This window comes from Sardina pilchardus, chromosome 16 (assembly GCF_963854185.1).
Source record: "Sardina pilchardus chromosome 16, fSarPil1.1, whole genome shotgun sequence".
In the NCBI taxonomy this organism is placed as follows: domain Eukaryota; kingdom Metazoa; phylum Chordata; class Actinopteri; order Clupeiformes; family Clupeidae; genus Sardina; species Sardina pilchardus.
Genome location: NC_085009.1, coordinates 22,992,976 through 23,005,475, shown reverse-complemented (window position 1 = coordinate 23,005,475; position 12,500 = coordinate 22,992,976). Strand labels below are relative to the sequence as shown.

Genomic DNA, 12,500 nt, shown 5'->3' with positions numbered 1-12,500 from the left:
TGAGCCCAATATTGAAAATCAGTTGGAATTTTTTAAAAATATGCTTTTATATAGAAGTTATGTTATTGTCCACGTATGTGGACAGTGCGCAACAAAGGGGTAAAAAAGAATAAAATGTAATGACAGAAAATGTGGAAACTATGGACCTCTACTTCCTCCATACTACCCACCCAGCCCTCTACTACCCCCATACTACCCACCCACCTCTCTACTACCTCCATACTACCCGCCCAACCCCTCTACTACCCCCATTATTGCTCACCGACCCTCACCCACCCCTCTACTACCCCCATATTACCCACCTCTACTACCACCACTACCCAACCACCCCTCTACTACATCCCTACTACCCACCCCTCTACTACTAATCCACCCACCCCTCTAGTACTCTCAAACCCACCCCTCTACTACCCACCCACCCCTCTACTACCCCCATATTACCATACCACCTTGGCATTACCACATGTAATTAGGTCATTATTTATAAATATGTTTACCAAATGTTTGTTTCTTTGTAATTTAAAGCAATTAAAATCATATTTGGAAAAAAAAAAAAAAAAAAAGTCCTATTTACAAAATCTAATTTTTGGCCATTTAACTCCTCTGTTGCGCAACGTCCACATACGTGGACAGTTGCTTTTTAGGGTCTACAAACTCTATTTTACATCCGATTTAATTTCTGAAAACATAGAGTTGTTCAACACACTCTCCTGTACAGCATAATATTTTTTTTTACATAATTTTGCCTTCTTGAGTACTAGCTTTTTACAGATATGCCTGGAGCATTCAGCATATGGCCATTACTGTCACTCATGTTGAATTGATGATGTCATCAAGCAGTCAATATTCCAAATATAAGATGATACATATTGTTAATATATTGCCAAGGACCTACTAAAACTGCCCTGAAGTGGATTGGTGTATATCAACATGATAAATAAGTAGAAAACAGAGTTAAAGTTACTGTCCACGCATGTGGACGTTGCGCATGAAAGGGTTAAAATATACAAAATATATAGTGATAATTTAATGCACTTTAAGTAAGTGCACTTATTTGTAATACAGAGTTAGTATAATTTTTGAAAGTGTACATTTGATTTCAACTAATTGGTGGTAATGTATCAATTTACTGTAGTCTACCAATGGAAAGTGTTTTTACATTGTTAGGCTGATTTCTGAAAGAGTAATGTGATTAAATGTTGCAGTGTGGACGAAGTAAGTTTATTTTGTACAAATAATATTTTTTTCATTTGGCTCCACATCTTGGTGAGGTAATACATAAGTCTACACTATCACCACCATGTATTAATAAACACTTGATTGACAGAAAAGTCACTTTAAGAACAGTAGCCTAATTATTTTTACAGATATTGTATTTACATGTCAATTCAGTATCAGAATTTCAGTACTTGGCAGTACTCACTCTCAAAAAAATGAAATCTCACTATTGCTCATCTTAATGAATCCTTTTTCGTAGGATTTACACAATAAAATTAGGTTTCTAGGTGAAAAGGAGTCAGTTATGCGAAATGCATTCGTGTTTGGAGGAAATATGTCACTCTATGGTCGCCGTAGAAGCATTATTTCAAAACGCACAAACGAGGATCTCTGGCTGTGACAGGTCTGCCTCTTCTCCCTCACTCGTGGATTGTAAGGTATGTATTTGCTAAACACACAGTGTTCTTATTTTGAGTTCGGTGTCATTTTAGGGAGTTTAGCATGACAACAAACCTGGGAAACATGATACAATTCTAACGTTAGCCTGAGATGATTAGCTGCTAGCTACGTAGCCGCCCACATGAGGTTCAGCAGATCTCATGTGGGCGGCTAAGTAGCTAACAGCTAATCATCTCAGGCTAACGTTAGAATTGTATCATGTTTCCCAGGTCAGTTTTACTCCCTGCCGAAAATAGGGGTGGTTATGCCTTGATGGGTTTGTTTCATAAAACACAATTGAATGTTCATGGATGTGACTAGGTCAGGACGACTTCATGTGTTTGCTGTTTCATGCAGCTAGCAGTTAACGGCTAACATAAGATAGCCGCTAGCTAGCCCCGCACAAACCCAGCCTATGTTTATGTGTTAGGCTTAGAATACTAATAGTTAGATTATTATCTGAAAAGTTTAATGTTTAAACGTAGGTGCAGGCCAGTCTGTGTTACCAAATTGTCCTTATGTGTCATGAACAATTTGTGTTGTTACAGACACTAAAGTTCGTCCACAAACATTTGAATTATTTGAATGTCCGCGTAGCAAACCACACCATCTTGCCTAGTCTCTCTGGAACGTTAATCACGTGCAGACTATCTTTGAAGGACAAGTTACACAAACGTTAGACTTGTCATTATTTTTGTATGATGTGATCAGCATTATTGTAGGCTACTTCCTCTCATTCGACTTCTATATTAAACGAGTAAAGCAAGTACGTTTTTCATGATCATGGTAGAGGCTGCCTACTCTAAATGTTTGAGTGATATGTTAATCACAAACAAGCCTCAATGTAATTAAATGTTTTATTCCCAACTTTTAATTCAAATTCTAAAAGATTTCAGTAATCTGATATTATAGTTTTGCATGGTGTAAATTTGTTGAGTTTGATATACTTTCTCCACAGACGTGGGAGTGCAGAGTGCAAGACATCAGCGTCATTGAGGTCTCTCTTACAGAAGTATTACAGGTTAGCTCATGGTTACTTTTGCGGTAGACACCCATACCTATGTGCATAATTATTCTCATTGTCCCTGTTTATTATAAGCATGGAATGCTCTTCATAGTCACTGAAGCAGATATCATACTTAGATCAATGTTTTCTGTATGCTAATTGTAATTCTTTCTACAAATGCTGGGTTGTTTTGTACATTCTTTCTGTCCCCTCTACCCTCGTATGGTTCAAGATGTGCAGAATTTCACACGCATTGTGCAACTGAAGTCCAAGTTTATGCCAGAACTTGACATCTGCTCCAGGCTGTCTGCTGAGTGCCATAGGAAGGGAGGAGAAACAAGACATAAGATTAAGGAGATCATGGCTGCCATTGATCGGGTTAGTGAGAAGTTGTTTTGTGCCTCCCACTTTGAAAACCAATATTAGGCCATGAGCTACAGGGCCGTAACATGCACCTGTCAACAAAACATTTTTGACCATGCTGACATGACGAATTTGAATGTTAACATTTACATTTTTGGGTTGCACTACCTGTTTCTACCCCATGAATAGATTTGCATTGAAGATCAATGTGTTCCAAAAAATCTCTCAATACATTGGAAATGCATTATATGAACCTCTACATGTGATTACGTAAACACACCTTGTCACATGCCCCACCTCTCTCTAAGTCATGAGCATTACATACATCTTATAATGCATTTCCAATGTATTGAGAGTCTTTTGAAACTCCTCTATCCATGGAACAGTAAACAGGCATTGCATCCCAATACCCAAATCTCCAAGTTAACATTGGGGGATTGCACGGTAAAGGCATAGTAAACATTAAGATGCTTAATTTGTAAGTGTAAGTAAAGTAGTGTTATTATTATATTTCCCTGTTTTGCAGAATCCTATCATTGGCTCGTTGAGAGTTTGCCACCTGCAAGCACTTGTTGTGTACTTGAAGGCCCTGAGAAACTCAAAGGAATACCTGGTAAGTGTAAATGAATATCCCAAAAAACAGTGTAAATTCGGTGAAAATCGACCTCAGACTCTCTTTCTGCATGAAAATGCATCAAAGAAGTCGCGGAGACGGACAGTATTTTTCATTGATGAAGCACTATAGAGCTTGCATCGGCGTACACTATATTGCCAAAAGTATAGTGATGTCAATAGACATCCCATTCTTAATTCATAGAGTTTAATATGATGTTGGTCCACCCTTTGCAGCTATAGCTTTTTTGACCATTCATCCAGAAGCGCATTTGTGAGGTTGTACATTGATGTTGGACGAGGTGGCTCTCAGTCTCTGCTCTAATTCATCCCAAAGGTGTTCTATTGGGTTGAGGTCAGGACTGTGCAGGCCAGTCAACACTAAACTCTGTCATCCATGTCTTTGCGGACCTAGTGTTGTGCACTGGTGCACAGTCATGTTGGAACAGAAAGGGGCACACAGTCCTGACCTCAACCATGACGTATGAAATTAAAATAGCTCATCATCATCACATACCCTTCACCATACCTAGAGATTGGCATGGTGTTTTTTTTTTTTTTTTCAGTTATTAGCTGGTTTGATGCTCATTGGGCTCAATGCCAACCCGGCTAATAGGCTAACTGAAAAAAAACATCATACCAGTCTCTAGGTATGGTGAAGGGTATGTGATGTGGGGCTATTTTAATTCAAAAGGCTGAGGATACTTTATCAGGATGCCTAGTATACTGGATCTATGAAATAAGTGGCTTTTAAAGATAGAAATCTTCCTGCCTCTATGGGAATTTAACATATGGGAGCAAATACTTATGACCCCTGTATTTTAAGGAAGAACATTTATTTATTTGCTATACATTTCACTCACAAAGACAATTGGTGTCCTTAAAGGTTGGATATTTCCTAATTTTTTTAGTCAACTTTAGCATGGGTTCAAATACTTATCCTCGCTGTATATGCTCTATTTTCTGACACAATGTGATACTTATTCTTTGTATCATAATGTGATACTGACCCTTTTTATATTGCATCCTTGTTTTAGAGCTGCCAGGACTGGTGTCATCACTGAAAGTCATAAACAACATGGCAGATTCATCTATTTCCTCCAGCCAAAGCGACTCACCACGCACTAGCAGTGAGACTTGCAGTGAGGACATGGTATTATGACTGAAGGACCTTGAACCGATCCCTCATTAGCATTGTGCAGGCCCTCCATGATTTTGTGATCTTGCACGTTCACCAATTCATGCAAATTCAGGGACTTTGCTGCATTTGCGTGTTGTAATATTCAATAAATGTGAATGGTGATGTGTAGTTATGTTCCTGTTATTGTGTTATTAGCATTATATATCCTTTGCTTGAATTATATTTTTGTAATTTTATTGTAATAAAGTTCCCTTTCTGAAATGAGATTTGTAATCTGTTGTAATGCACTTGAAATTAATTGTAATGTAATACACTTAAAGTGTAATATCGACATGTATGCCAAAGTATAACAATATGGGAATTAAAGTACAGATAAAATATACTTCAAAGACAGTTCTTTTCTACAATAAAATATAATAATATTGCACTGAAAGTATGTGTCTATGATGTTTAGCTTGTAATTGAACTTCACTTGAAATGTGTTATCATTGTCATAGTGGGACACTTTAAATGCACTAAATATAGTACGGAAGTGCATTTGTAGATCACTTGAAATATTAAAGAGGCATACTAAATTAACATACTTTATAGTAATACTTAGTATGATAACAGTATGTACAAAATGTACTTAAACTCAACTGTAAGTTGAGCTCCAATTATTTTTTAAGTCTATTTCTATTAGAATGGTCATACAATGTAATTGTACTGTAAGTATGCTTAATTGCTCATTTTAATTAGTGTACTTCAGTGCACTTGAAGTTTGTAAATAGTTGTTCCAATTTAGCATACCCTACACACTTGAAGTATAGTGAAGTTTGTATTACGATGAACTTAATACATACTTTAATATACTTAAATATACTTGGATTTGACGAAAAAAGTACACACTGTACTTATTACACTCTGAAAAAGTATATTTTCAATAGTTTTTTTTTTTACCTGGGTGGTCATAACGTTCTTGGCTTGCATGTGAACAAATGCACTTTTACAAAAGTGTGTGTGTGTGTGTGTGATGTTTAATAGGTATACCGGATATGTGTGTGTATGTCAGTGATTGGTGCTTACGCAGTCTTTCCCACAGACACATAATAACATGCTCTGCAATCCCTCCATACTTTATTCATATTTCATTCATATATATATATACTGTACATATACTGTATATATACACATTTCAATAAAATATGAAAAAAAAAGAAATGGAGAAAATAGATAAACAGATAAACTATCCATCCTCTTCTGCCTTAGCCAACAGAATACTGTTCATCATTATGGTAATGCAGCTGCAAGCAGCCTCTGTGAAATAGCACCACAGGAAGGAAAGAAAGAAAGAAAGAAAGAAAGGAAGGAAGAAAGAAAGAAAACAAAGACAGTGGGACAGAAAAACAGAAATGGAGGAAAAAGAGAGAGAATGAGCAAAGGGAGTGCAGGGATGGAGATAAACAGGGAGAAGAAAAATGAGAGAAGAAAGAAAGGAGCTGAAGAGAGAGAAAGAGAGAGAGTGAGAGAGGTGGGATTCTCTCTATGGCTCTCTTCCTTTATACACACACGTATTATATATAAATAATATAAATCCAAACACACATAGAGAGCGAGTCCCTTTGACGTCCCATAACCCTTGGTTCATGTAATATTTGTATTTGTGTGATAGAGGAAGGGGTCCAGAGTATGTGTGCGTGTGTGTGTGTGTATGTGTGTGTGTGTGTGTGTGTGTGTGTGTGTCTGTGCATATATACAGTATGTGTGTGTGTGTGTGTGTGTGTGTGTGTGTGTGTGTGTGTGTGAGTGTGTGTATTTGTGTGTGTGTATGTGTATGCATGTGGTGTGTGTGTGTGTGTGTGTGTGTGTGTGTGTGTGTGCGTATCTGTGTGTGCATATGTGTGTGTGTGTGTGTGTGTGTGTATCCGTGTGTGTGTGTGTGTGTGTGTGTGTGTGTGTGTGTGTGTGTGTGTGTGTGTGTGTGCGTATCCGTGTGTGTGTGTGTGTGAGGAGCTCTGTCAGAGGAGACGCGGCGGCGCGAGTGTATGGAATAATGTTGAGTGATGTGGTGAAATGGCTCACAAAATGAACTGCGGCTCGACACGGCCTCCACGCCAGCTCCCCCATCCATTCCCATTAGGCGCGGTCTGGTGCTAGCACCTTTTTTCCCCCTTCTCTCTCTCTCTCTCTCTCTCTCTCTCTCTCTCTCTCTCTCTCTCTCTCTCTCTCTCTCTCTCTCTGTCTTCTCCCTCGCTCTTTCTCTCAATCTCTCTCTCTCTCCATCTCTCTCTTCTCCCTCGCTCTTTCTCTCAATATCTCTCTCTCTATCCCTTTCACTCGCTCCCTCTCTTCCTCTCTCTCTATCTCTTTCTCTTTTCTGATCTCTGCGTCTTTCACCCTTTCCCCCGTGTCAGACGGTAAAAAATCCCCACTAACGCAGAGACAGAGGGAGCCTGTGAGAGAGAGAGAACGAGAGAGAGAGAACGAGAGAGAACGAGAGAGAGAGAGGCGGGAATCCTCGCAAAAGCGACTCGGCATTGTCGTCGACGGCAACGGCAGCGTGACAGGGCTATTTTTCAGCCGTCGCCCCGGCTGATGTAACTGACAGCATCGATGGGTGGCTCGTGTGTGTGTGTGTGTGTGTGTGTGTGTGTGTGTGTGTGTGTGTGTGTGTATGTGCACGCGTGTGTGTCGGACGTGAGAGTAACTTGCTTACCCTCTCGCTCCAGACAGCAGTAGGGACGGGAGGCGTGCGGCCATGCAGATCAACAGGCTTTCTGCGGCGTTGCGTCTTCGCTTTATGTCGGGGGCACGGTGTCAGGTTGATCAGACGACGCCATTCAGCTGATCTGGGCCAGATTTCAACCTCTCTCATCTGTGTCCCTCCCTCCCCCCCCCCCCCCCCCCTCTCTCTCTCTCTCTCTCTCTCTCTCTCTCTCTCTCTCTGTCTGTCACTCTTTCCCTTTGTGTCTCTTTATTCTCCCCAAGCAAAGGCAAAGTCTGTCACACTCCCCTCTATGCCTTACACGGATGTTCAAATGAGACAAACTCTCAAACACATGCCCAATGCACACACACACTCACAGACACACACACACACACACACACACACACACACACACACACACACACACACACACACACACACATACACACATTCACACACACACACACACACACACACACACACACACACACACACACACACACACACACACACACACACCTACACACACACACACACACCTACACACACACACACACACACACACACACACACACACACATACACACACACACACACGCCTTGCATAACTACGGAACCAGAGGCTCTCACATCAGCGGGAGATGGTGGACAGGTCAGACAAACTGCCCACTGAGATGAAAGGGTGAACCGGGCTGATGGTGGGGAACCCTACCCTGCTAATGTGGAGGGAAATAATGTTGTTGTTGTTTTTTTACTAAAGCCTCTCCTCCCCTCCTCTCTCCTTGTCTCTCTGTGTCCCCAGCATGATGGGAGGATGAATGGAGGAGAAGATTCGGATGAGTTAGATTGAGTCCCTCACTAGGGTAGTTATGTGAGATGAAGAGGGGAGAGGAGGAGGAGGAGAGATGCTAGCCGATCCAGAGGATTATGTTGATGGGTGTGTTCTCTCCTCTTCCCTCGTTTCTGTCCCCCTCTTCCTTCTCTTTTCTCAGCGGGTCCCGACGCACAGGAGAGACAAAGAGATCGAGTAGAGATGCCGGCGGATTCAGAGCAATATGGTGATGTGTTCTCTCTCTCCTCACCCTCTCTCTCCTCTTTCTCTTTCCCTCTCTCTCTCCTTCCTTCTCTCTCCTCTCTCTCACCCTCTCACTCTCTCATCGCCCTCTCTCGCCTTCCCTCTCTTTCTCTCTCTCCTTCCCTCTCTCTCTGTCTCTGCTCTCGCTCCACTGGCCTTTTGAAAAATGGCTTTCGTTTCACCTCACCAATCAGCAGGGCAGCTGGTGTCTCTCCCTCTCATTTTCCCCCTCTCCCTCTCTCTCTTTCCCTGTCTTTCTCTCTCTCTGCAGTTTTCTACCCTTCACTCCTCTGTCTCTTTGTATCCCTCTCTCTCTTTCTCTCGTCCCCACTTCTCTCTCTCTCTCTGTCTCTCTTTTCTACTCCTTACTCCTCTACTCCTCCTCTGTCTCTCAGCCTGTTTCTTTTTCTCCCTCTCTATGTATCATGCCAGTCTCTCTCTCTCTCTCTCTCTCTCGGCCTGTCACTTTTTCTCTCTTTTCTTTTTTCTCTCCCTCTCTCTTTTTCTCATTTCTGCCTCTAACTCTTCTCAACCTGTCTTTTCCCCATTACCTTGTATCCCTGCCTCTCTCTCTCTCTCTCTTGTCCCTCTTTATATGACTCTCTCTATCTCTCCTCTCTTTCACTGTTTTTCTCTCTGTAAATGTCCTTTCTCTCCATGTCTCTTCTCTTCCCCTTACTTCTCTCTATATCATATGTTACTTTCTCTTTCTCTTGTCCTCCCTCTCCTTCCTGTCATCTCTACTCATCCCTCCTCCTCTCTTCTGCTCTCTCTGTCCTCCCTCTCAGATTCCAACTCCAAGTTGCTTCATTAGCATCTCTCTCTCTCTTTCTGTCCCTCTCTCCCTGTTTCTCTCCTTTCTTCCTCTGACCTCTCTTTGTCTCTCCATTTATTTATCCTTTCTCTCCATATTTCATTATGTTGTTTCTGCTCTCATCATGTCCTTTATCAGTATATTCATGTTTGCTCTTTTATTTCAACATGTTTCTCTCCATTTGTATCCCTTTCTCTTTCCTCTTCATCTGCTGTCTCTCTCATCCCTTCATCTCTCTCTCTCTCTTGTTATATTCATCTCTCTCTCTCTCTGTACCTCTGTCTCACTCTTTCACTTTTACCTGACTCCCACTGTTTCTCTCTCTCTCCCTCTCCCCCTATTTCTCCCCCTCTCTCTCACTCTTTCATTCTTACCTGACTGCCATTGCTTTTCTCTCTCCATCTATTCCCCCCTCTCTCTCACTCTTTCATTCTTACCTGACTGCCACTGCTTCTCTCTCTCTCTCTCTCTCTCTCTGTCTCTCCCTCTCCCCCTATCCCTCTCAAATTCAAATTCAAATTCAAAAGTTGCTTTATTGGCATGACAAATGAAAACGTGTATTGCCAAAGCAATTGGTACATGTAAAGGTAAGACATAACAACATTTACAAGACAAAACATATACAGTACATATACTTTAGACTGATATATCCCTCTCTCTCTCTCCCTCTCTCCCCCTATCCCTCTCTCTCTCTCCCCCTCTCTCTGACCTGACCGCCCCTCTGTCCCAGTGCCAGTCCCGTCCAGCCTCGGGTCAGCTCTGCTCGGCTCAGCGGGCCGCTGCCAGCGAATCACACGCTCACTTTGGGTTCCTGGACACCGCTCGCTGGATTCGTCACGGTTACCGCAGCCTCGGCCAATGGGACAGGGCCGGGCCGGAGCAGCCGGTTGAGGCTGGCTAACTCGGTTATAGGGGTCTGTTAAGGGTCCTGATGAGGTGCACGTGGGCCACATCTGGCCCTCTGCAGGGCCACCTCCGGGGGCAGTCGCCAATCCGGTTCCGGCTCATGCCGTTGGCACTGTCTCACACCAGCATTCATGCACAGCTGTGTGGTAGCAATCCTCTCTGGCAGGGCCATGGTGTGTGTGTGTGTGTGTGTGTGTGTGTGTGTGCATGTATGTGTGCGCTCTGCTGCAGCAGTGTGTGTTTGTATTTGTGTGTTTCCATATTTTTATCTCCACAACAACAAACATCTCCATCACCACCACCACCACCAACAACAACAACAACAACAACAAAAACAATAACCAGCAAAGCAACACTAAATCTGTCACATCTCACACTACAGTAAAACAACTCCTCCTCCTATCCTCTCTACGCTGTAAAACAAGATGGCGATTATGTGCGGACTCGTCCTCTGGCACCCGCGCCGATAGGACATTACAATCATTACAAGGTGGCTCCCGCCACGGCGCCGTCGCAAGACTCGCGCCCGAAATGAAGACGTATTGCAGGTGAGGCCGAGTCCAGAACCCTCGGCTCCCGGGCCATACATTATCCTGATAAATACTGTCGGGCCGCGCCGCGGCGAGAGCCAAAAAAAAAAAAACGCGGCGGCGGTGCCGCGTCGCACCGCAGGACTCATTGTCACGCCAGGTCACGCGGTAACGGAGGGAATGTGACGAGCGGCCAAACGGTGTCACCTGCAGCCTGATTCAATTAATCTCCCCAATCGCCATTAAGGAAAAAGAAGATGAATGAGAGACCTGGGGAGGAGAGAGAGAGAGAGAGAGAGAGACGAGAGGAGATCTTTCTTTTCACCCCTTTTTCTTTTGTGACTGACTGAAGCCATGTTTTAGCAATGGAGTTTTTCTCAGAATGTTTCTTTTTTGTTAAGTTTCTGTGTCTGTAAAACTAGCTGGACAGCACATTCAGAGACATTCACACGCTCTTTCCCACTACATGATTATACTGGACATACAATGAACACAAATGGCCACATTCCTGGTTCAGTGTTCAACTTGTTATTATATTTTGCTCTAAAGGTCAAGTACACACTCTCTTTCTCTCTCTCTCTCTCTCTCTCTCTCTCTCTCTCTCTCTCACACACACACACACACACACACACACACACACAAACACACACACATACACACACACACACACACACACACACACACACACACACACACACACACACACACACACACACACACACACACACAGACACACACACACACATCAACACATCAATCCTACATGCATGTGTGGTCCTGAAAGGCATGATTTCCTTAATCACAAATGATCAGATCATCCATAACCTTGACCAAAAAAAAAAAGAAAGAAAAAAGAAATCTCCCGTGAAGAGCTTGCATTTCAGATAACACATCTAATGCTACTCAAGCCCCTTAGCATATCCCCAACTAGTGCCCATTGAATATAAATACAATACATTTCATATGATGAGACTCCCACCGAGCATGGGCTTGCTTTTACGAGGGCTGGTGCTTTGCAGCCCTCTGGCTCAGCCTCATCTTTAAACATGTCCGAGCATGTTAAACCTGCACGGCGTGGAGAATTTCCCGGCACACCTTTCAGACACCAGGGCAAGCCATTAGTTGCTAATTAATGACACCAATCAGGTTAATCCATCATAGCCTCCGAATCTACTTAAATGGTATTAGATGGTTATGAAGACCACAAGGAGCTACTTAATCATTGACATTCAAGATTATGTTCCCCTTTTGTAATGCGTTGCATCGCTGAAGTATTTTGCACACATGATTTACTGCTGAATATGGTTTATTGTGCGAGCAATTATGCCAAGTAATGGGCCTCCGCAATGTCATTTGTGTGACAGTCGCTCGTTTCACTGTACTATTTGTCTGTCAAGGTCATATTTCCGTTGGAGTGTGTTGTATGGAAATACATATTCTTCCCCTTCTCTCTCTCTCTCCCACACACACACACCTCCACCCAATTAGACTAGCACAATTATATCTGTGCCGGGAGGATGTATTTGGTCCGAGACAGGTGCATAAAGAGGAGCGTTTTCACCTTAGGAGCGGAGAAGTCTTTGCCTCTTTTCTCATCATCGGGGCTAATCACTCGATAATAACGAAGTTATTTCAAGGTAATTAAGATGCAGTTATAAGAATGCACTCGCAATGAAATGATCACATTTAATTATCCTGCTGGAGCTCGCAG

At 42.6% G+C, this 12,500-nt stretch overlaps 1 long non-coding RNA gene across 1 annotated transcript; it reads left to right on the top strand.

Annotated features, from left to right (window-relative positions):
• The first annotated feature begins 2,749 nt into the window (after positions 1-2,749).
• Positions 2,750-4,686, top strand: LOC134059390 (uncharacterized). Its single transcript, XR_009935043.1, has 3 exons — positions 2,750-3,040; positions 3,552-3,638; positions 4,675-4,686. It is a non-coding gene; the product is annotated as an uncharacterized LOC134059390 (long non-coding RNA).
• The last annotated feature ends 7,814 nt before the right edge of the window (positions 4,687-12,500 follow it).